The following is a 9,403-nucleotide window of genomic DNA, read 5'->3' on the forward strand; positions in this document are numbered from 1 at the left end:
ATGGAATCCGCGTTTTGATTTAGGCACAGATATAGAGTGGGGGAAATTTTTCACAGTGGATTCAGCTAGACGGGTGTTTTTCGTGAAAGATTGGCGAGGGGGGACCAGGGATTGGAGTTCAGACGAGCACCTGGCATGGAAATAACGATAAAACAAGGATAGGCTCGCAACGTCTCTTCTGTGGGAGAGAGGTTGCAGGGAAGAGAAAAGGGCACCCCCCCCATGTATATAAGCACCAACACCCTCACTAGTCATCTTTAGCTATGAAGAACTGCAGGTGATAGATAGATAGATAGATAGATAGATAGATAGATAGATAGATGTAAACGTTCAAACACTAATTTATGAAAAATAAAATTTTAAAAAATTACGTTATGCCCTCAAATAATTTGAGCAAACGCATTATTTAAAAGAAAAACACAATAATTCTAGGGAGGTAATATTCAAGGGAGATAATTCATTGTCTTCCTTGCCAAGAACGAAAATATTCAAGGGAGATAACTTCTTCGTACTCTTAGAGATTATATGTAATCGACCTGTCTCTAATCATTCATGTAATCTAGTTCGTTAGAGAAATTACAATTTTGAAATTTTAATTTTAAACTAGACTAACCGTGACCCGTTGGGTCAGTATGTTACATTAACGGTAATCATGAAGAAAGAGAGAGCCTGTTTCCTCCGTTTGCCTATAGGTGGCGTTAATGTCTGTCCACCCAGTTACGGAAGCACAAAAATGGCACCGTTGAAATAAAAATAAATGTTTTAATTTTAAACATGTTTTTTTATTTATTTATTTTTTTTTTTTTGCAAACATATTTAAGTTTTATTTTGTTTTGTGTCGCAAACATATTTAAGTTTTATTTTCCAAACATTTACGGGTAATCGTGAAGAAAGAGAGAGCCTGTTTCCTCCGTTTGACTATAGGTGGCGTTACTGTCTGTCCACCCAGCTACGGAAGCACAAAATGTTTTCAATGCCACTCTTGAAATAAAAATAAATGTTTTTGTTATATTTTAATTTTAAACGTGTTTTTTTTTTTTTTTTTTGCAAACATATTTAAGTTTTATTTTTTCAAACGTATTTACGTTTTTGTTGTTGTTGTTTTTGCAAACATATTTAAGTTTTATTTTTCCAAACATTTACGTTTTGTTGCTTGTTTATTTTAAAACATTTACGGTTTTTTTTTTTTTTTTTTTTTTTTTTGCAAGCATAAACTAAATATTTTTAAATATTTTTCTTTTTGAAAAGTTTGCTTATGCACTTATTGTACCGGTACCGCGCTATTTCTTAATAGTAGTTTCAAGTAAGATTCAGGTTTTACAATATCCTTTTTCAAATATATATATATATATATATATATATATATATATATAAATACTTGCGGAAAAGGTAAAATAAGTGCAGAAAAATTAAGAAAAAGGGGGGGGGTCCATAAAAAAGATAAAAGAAAAAACGTTGATTTTTTTTTTATTATTATCATAAGAGCGTAAAAAATACTCGCGGAAAAACGGTTGTACCCATAAATATGTTTAAAAGAAAAATATAGTAAAAATATTTAGTTTATGCTTGCAAAAAAAAAAACGTAAATGTTTAAAAATAAACAAGCATCAAAACGTAAATGTTTGGAAAAATAAAACTTAAATATGTTTGCAAAAAAAATAAAACTTAAATATGTTTGCACAAAAAAAAAAAAAAAAACATGTTTAAAATTAAAATATAACAAAAACATTTATTTTTATTTCAAGGGTAGCATTATATACATTTTGTGCTTCCGTAACGGGGTGGACAGACAGTAACGCCACCTATAGTCAAACCGAGGAAACAGGCTCTCTCTTTCTTCACGATTGCCCATTTACGTTTTGTTGCTGGTTTATTTTCAAACATTTACGTTATTTTTGTTTTAATTTTAATTTTTTTTTTTTTTTGCAAGCATAAATTAAATGTTTTTGCTATATTTTTCTTTTAAACATATTTATGGGTACAACCGTTTTTCCGCGAGTATTTTTTACGCTCTTATGATAAAAAAAGTCAACGTTTTTTCTTTTATCTTTTTTTTTATTGACCCCCCCTCTTTTTTCTTAATTTTTCTGGACTTATTTTACTTTTTCCGCGAGTATTTATATATATATATGTTTGAAAAGGGATATTGTAAAACCTGAATATTACTTGAAACTACTATAAAAAAATAAAAAAAAAATAGCGCGGTACAATAAGTGCATAAGCAAACTTTTCTAAAAGAAAAATATTTAGTTTATGCCTGCAAAAAAAAAACAACAAAAAAAACGTAAAAACAAAAAAAAAAACGTAAATGTTTGAAAATAAACTAGCAACAAAACGTAAATGTTTGGAAAAATAAAACTTAAATATGTTTGCAAAAACAACAACAAAAAAACAAACGTAAATATGTTTGAAAAACAAAACAAAAACAAACTTAAATATGTTTGCAAAAAACAAACAAACAAAAAAAAACATGTTTAAAATTAAACATTTATTTTTATTTCAACGGTGCCATTATATACATTTTGTGCTTCCGTAACTGGGTGGACAGACATTAACGCCACCTATAGTCAAACGGAGGAAACAGGCTCTCTCTTTCTTCACGATTACCACATTAACTATGGAATTCATGTATGAACGTGACATTTGCGACGTAAAGAAAATAGTTTTTTTGCGACATAACAGAAACATTTCTATGAAAGTATATAAATGTTTATTTTTGAAAAAAAAAAAAAAAAAAAAAAAACTTACAGCCGTTGAATTGGTTGGCCATACTTAAATTTGCACTGAACAGAAACCATAGCAGTGTCAGAAATTTCGTAAAAAAAGTGAATAATTCCACCCCATCTTTCCAAGCTTATAACTCCTCGATAAATATAATTCAGGCCCTAATTTTTTTTTTCAATTAAAGGAGCAAGGACCAAGGTTTTATTTAAAAAAAAAAAAAAAAAAAAAACAATGTGTTTTTTTTTTTTTAAAAAGGTTTTAAACTTCGGACTTTACAGGTAAATTTCTAAAAAACGGATTTTTTTTTTGTTTTAAATTTTAATATATTATTTATTGACCTTTTCTCTTCAATTTGTGATATATAAAACTATTAACCATAAATTAATTATTTACTTTTTAATAGACATTTCAAAATGAGAGGCGTAAATTATTCGACCCCCTATCTTTCTAAGCTTATAACTCCTCGAAAAATGTAATTCAAGCCCTAATTTTTTTTTCAATTAAAGGAGCAAGGACCAAGGTTTCATTAAAAAAAAAAAAAGACAAAAAGAAACAATGTGTTCTTATAAAATAAGGTTTTAAACTTCGGACTTTACAGGTAAATTTCTAAAAAAGGGATTTTTTTTGTTTTAAATTTTAATATATTATTTATTGACCTTTTCTCTTCAATTTGTGATATATAAAACTATTCAACATAAATTAATTATTTACTTTTTAATAGACATTTCAAAATGGGTGACACTTGGGGGGGGGGGCGTGAATTTAAAAAAAAAACGTTTGTCTAAAATATTATATTCGGTTTATTGGAAAGAACATAAAATTTCACATTGACCCTGAAAATATCGTAAAAATAGAATCAATAGAAAAATTTTGATAGATTTTTAAAGTTTAAAAATTGAAAAATATTGAGTTCGGAAAATTCATTACTGTTTTTTAAAAAAAAAAATATTTCTATTACTTTTTAAACAACTGTAATATTTTATTTTGGAAGTATAATCCATAAAGAAAATAAATAACCCACTTTTAACAGAGAAATTACGAGATTTTTATATTTTATTCGCAGTTTCGTGTTAGGGGTGTCAAAAATTCCTACAAAAATTCTGATACTGCTACAGATACCATAGTACTTAAAGTTAAATTCAAAAATTTTAATTTAAATGCCAAAAAAAAAAAAAAAAAAACAATTGGTACGCTGAAGGGTACACTGTATAACAATAAGTTTTATTGCCGTGTTGATTATTTATTTGTAACGCAAATTAAAAAAAAGGAAACATTTTCGGGATTATTTATGTGGGTAGTAAGAAAATGTATGAATGTTTTGTAATAAAAAATGTGTGAGGAAAGTCCTTTAAAAGTACTGCGCCCTCTGTAGATATATAATGTTGCAGCAACGAAAAGCAATTTAATAACCAGTAAACACCGGTTCTGCACGGAATCCAACTAGCAAGGTGCCTAGACGGACGCGAATGGTTACTCAGACCGGACCCAACAACGGTAAGATATCCTCACACGGCACGAGAAGCAATAGCAACACGATTCCCGACCAAGTCAACCATCGCTCTCACAACGTCTTTCAATCACCCGCTTTTATGGTCGTTGTAGGCTGGCTAAATTTGCATATTGCAAGAATTCGTGTGACTTTGTGAGATATCATCCTTTACAAAAGATGGCGGCCACCATCTTGATCTTTCTTTATCTATTTTCGGTCGGCGACGCTGAGCCGGTCCTGAGGTAAGTCTTTCCTTTTCATCCGTCTCTCTTACGCACCCACACAACACACAAACACGCGGGCGCTTGTCTCCTGGATGCACATTACATGTTTTTTTAAGAAAGGTGTTTTAAAAATGGAGAATAAAAAAAAATGAAGGCGGTGGGTTAATCGCCGTTGTAAAATGCTCTTATGGTTGTCAACAGGTTAAAGTAGATTTATTTGTAAGAAAATTGCGTTAAAATAACTTAAACGTAATACGGAAATGGACGATGTAAAAAAAAATGCAGAAAGTATTAAGAATTGTTTATTTGGATAATTTAAACGTGAAAAAAACAAAAAAACAAAAAACAATTGAGACACTGAAAAACGTACACAGTAAAACGGGTTTGTATTACTGTACACATAGATTCGAAAAAGTTGTCAAAAAACAAATATATAACAAATAAATGTTATCAAAGGCAAGATAAGTTACTTTTCTACCAAACTGGATATAGTTTTTGTGTTTTTATTCAATGTAACATGTTTATTCAGCTCGAAAAACATGCAGTGTTTACAGATGTATTGGAAAATTCAAAATGGCGCCCGACACTCTCTCTTTAACATAGTAAGTTTGGGAAAAGATGTTATAAATAATAAACTAGACAAAATACTATTAAAAAAACACCGAATATATGTCAACTTATGTCACGGTAACATATATTGAGCGAATTTCTAGCAGTATTTTGTTTAGTTTATTATTTATTACATCTTTTTCCGAACTTACCATGTTAAAGAGAGTGTCGGCACCATTTTGAATTTTCCAATATATCGGGAAACACTGTATGCTTTTCGAGCTGAATAAACATGTTACATTGAATAAAAACACGAAAATTATATCCAGTTTGGTAGAAAAGTAACTTATCTTGCCTTTGATAACATTTATTTGTTATATATTTGTTTTTTGACAACTTTTTCGAATCTGTGTGTACAGTAATACAAACCCTAACAAATATATAACAAATAAATGTTATCAAAGGCAAGATAAATTACTTTTCTACCAAACTGGATATATTTTTTGTATTTTTATTCAATGTAACATATTTATTCAGCTCGAAAAACATACAGTGTTTACCGATGTATTCGAAAATTTAAGATGGCGTCGCACACCCTCTTTAACACGGTAAGTTTTGAAAAAGGTGTTATAAATAAAAAACTATACAAAATACTATTAAAAACCCGCCGAATATATGTCAACCTATGTCACGGTAACATATATATTTTATACATCAAATTTAAAATAAATAAGAATGTAAATATACTAAATACTAATCATAGTGGGGGTGATAAGTAGTTAAATGGATTCATCCGTAATCTTATAAATACAAGACTGATAAATTAAAAAATTAAAAAATGTATCCATTTTATATGTGGAAATTGATGAATCGCACAGGTAAAAAATTCATTTTTATAGTATGAAAAGGTTAGTAATTGCAATTAAGAATAAGAAATTGGATCAAATATTTGTAACATGTCTTCTTCCTAAGATTAAGGGTGGTGGTGTTTGATCAACAATGCTGGGGAGCCATGATGTAATATACTGTTTTGTTTTTAAATCACCGAAACAGTGTTTCATGGTAAACAACTGATGATCCTTTGAAAAATAAATTATTGGTATTATAGTAAATTCGAGAGCGAGTTGATGCAGTGATTACAGGTGATTAAATGACTTACTGACTAGATGGTTTTCTAACGAATTATAAAAAATATTTTTTTGTATAGTTTTAAAGGTTAAAAACTTCAAAGAATATATATATATATATATATATATATATATATATAAATAAAATTAACTCATTTTTTTCTCGTCTGATTTTGACCTTAATAGGATTAAAAATCAAGATATTTCATGCAAATATAATATGCACAAACGGCAGAACAATATCTGAGGTGTGTTATAGGCTTATTATTTCTCAAATTCCTCGATAATCTTAGATTTCTATACTTTTTCTGCTGAGAAGTCACAGCCAAAATCGGTTAAGATCAATGGAAGTGGTAAAATATTTTCTCTCTAATAAATTCCTCCTCCCCCTGCCACCACTTAACACCGTTTGGGGATCGTTCACAAGGAACAGTTGAGAAGAGAACACCGGTTTGGCTTCGTAGTTCTTTCATGTGAAGTTATTTAAAATCACTAAACTAAGCTGCAGTGCTCTGTGGCGTAGTGGTTAGCGTGCTGGACTATTCACATTATATTTTCACGTTCGCGCCGACCTACCGTAGTCTTTTTTTTTTTTTCCTCAACAACTGGAATGGACTTTTCTTGGTGGCCGAACTGTATATATATATATATATATATATATATATATATATATATAGCGATACATTTCACAATATGAGTAAATATAATTAATTCAACGGCCAAAAACATTGTAGAAATAATAATAATAATAATAATAATAATATATATATATATATATATATATATATATATATATATAGAGGTCGTACGCCAGTTTCAATATCTAGGCTCCACTGCTTCAGACACCCTCTCATTAGACGTGGAGCTAAACAAAAGGATTGGAAAGGCATCTACAACCCTCTCTAAACTAACTAAAAGAGTCTGGGAAAACAGGCACCTTACCACCTCCACCAAGATGACCGTCTACAGAGCGTGCATCCTCAGTGTTCTACTGTATGGGAGTGAATCCTGGACTACATACTCAACACAAGAGGGGAAACTCCAGGTCTTCCATATGAGGTGTATACGTAGGATACTTGGTATCACATGGCAGGACTGAGTAATACTGACGTTCTGCAGAGAGCGGGCATCCCATCCATTTACTCCCTACTGCGTGAGCGACGTCTTCGCTGGCTGGGCCATGTCCGCAGGATGGATGATGGGCGCATCCCTAAAGACCTTCTCTATGGCGAGCTTGCCTCAGGCTCAAGAAAGAGGGGGCGACCCCATCTTCGCTACAGGGATGTCTGCAAGCGTGACATGAAGGCTCTCTCGGTGGACAGGAATACATGGGAAGCCTCTGCAGCTGACAGAACTGCCTGGAGGAAACTGATACGCCAGGGGATTATCATCAGCGAGAGGACCCTCCATGTTGAAAACGCTGCAAAGAGAGCTAGGAGAAGAGCGAGTGTACAGGCGGAACAGCCGGACGAAGCGGCAAATTGCATAACAACCTTCGTATGTCAAGGCTGTGGCAGACTATGCAAATCAAGAATTGGTCTCTACAGTCACACAAAAGGATGCATACAGGCAACATCTTAATACGGTGCTGATCCATAGTCGTTTCGACTGACGGATGCCACACACATATACATACATGTATACAAAGATATATATATATATATATATATATATATATATATATATACACACATATACATATATGCAGATATATATACACATATACAGAAATATATATCTACAGAGATAAATAGGTCTGACTTTCTAGTGAGATATGGCCGAGTGATCCTAGACGTTGTATCAAAGTTTAAAGTTACTGAAATGCTGGGTTCAATCCTGAACGAAGGCAGTGTAAAAAGTAACATTCAAAACAGAGAATCAGCAACTATGTCCCAGAGCCTAGCTGGAGTCCGAACACGGTACCCCCGTAATAATAATAAAGGGTTGGGTTCGAGACTCCTAACAAACGGTTCCCCAGTTCGATACAAAACACCTGACGAAGGCCGGAGGGCAAAACGGCCAAAACGTTGTGACTATAACAACCAAGATGAGGAAGCCAGTCCGATTATCTCAACAAATATATATATATATCTATAATATAAAGCTGAATGTGTGTGTGTCTGGTCACGATTAGGCTCCTATATGGTTGACTATTTTAAAAAACTGATTTCATATAATGATAGAAGATGTATCGAAACACAGGAATGGCTATGTTTGATCTGTCAGAACGGTGGTTCATTAAAATTATAGGGTCTGCGTTCGCGCCTGGTCCACAAAGTATGGAAATAAAAAATTAAAAATTAAAAAAAAACGTTTACAAGTGTTTTTGATATAGATGTCCATAATAATACTTTGATAAGTATGTTTTTACTTTAATAGGGATGGTATAATAAAACTGTGGGGTCTGCGTTCGCGCCTGGCCTCCATAGAATGGAAATAGACACAAACTTTAATAAAGACTTTGCATATCTATCTGCGTAAGTATACTTTGATAATTATGTTTCAGTTTGAAGAAATATGGTATAATAAAATTATGGGGTGTTCGTTCGCGCCTGACCTCCATAGAATGGAAATATGTCAAAGTTTAACAAGGTTTTTTTAATATAGATCCACAGAATATTGTGATAAGTGTTTCAGTGTGAACAGGTATGGTATAATAAATTATGGGGTTTATCTATTTTATTTTTACTTTCATCATATTTTGCTTTGGTTTTGATACCCCCAAATTCGAAGATGTTATGCGGCCTAATTGGCTAGACTAACGATTTCTTTTTCACTTTGTAATATATATCTATACTAGCAGGGCTACCCGGCGTTGCTCGGGACCGTATAAACAATGAAAAAACAAAAGCAGATATTGAACATATGTTTTATTCTTAGGGGAGAGGAATCTTTCATCTCAAGTTTTAGCGTTACAAACAAACATTTGTCTTTTATATATATAGATAATGACAGGTTTTTTGGGGGCCCCCCTAGAAGATAACTGATCAGTTGACCAACTTCTAGTGGTCCGTTTGACGTGAAATTTCGATATTTGTCATTCGGGTGATGGGGCTTCGATATGATACCAAATTTGTTAAGTTTGGTTCCGTCTTTCAAAAGTTTTAGCGTTACAAACAAACATACATACACACAGACGTTTGGCTTTTATATATATAGAAGATTAGGCACCGCCAAAAATGGCCGAAAAATCAAGTTGTTGTTGTTTTTTAAAACGAAATTACATTTATTAAAATCCATTATTTCTGAGTAACTTTTTTTTCCAGAAAGATAAAACCCTGAATTTTATC

This window comes from Euprymna scolopes, chromosome 43, assembly GCF_053919585.1.
Source record: "Euprymna scolopes isolate OS-2025 chromosome 43, ASM5391958v1, whole genome shotgun sequence".
Taxonomy (NCBI): domain Eukaryota; kingdom Metazoa; phylum Mollusca; class Cephalopoda; order Sepiida; family Sepiolidae; genus Euprymna; species Euprymna scolopes.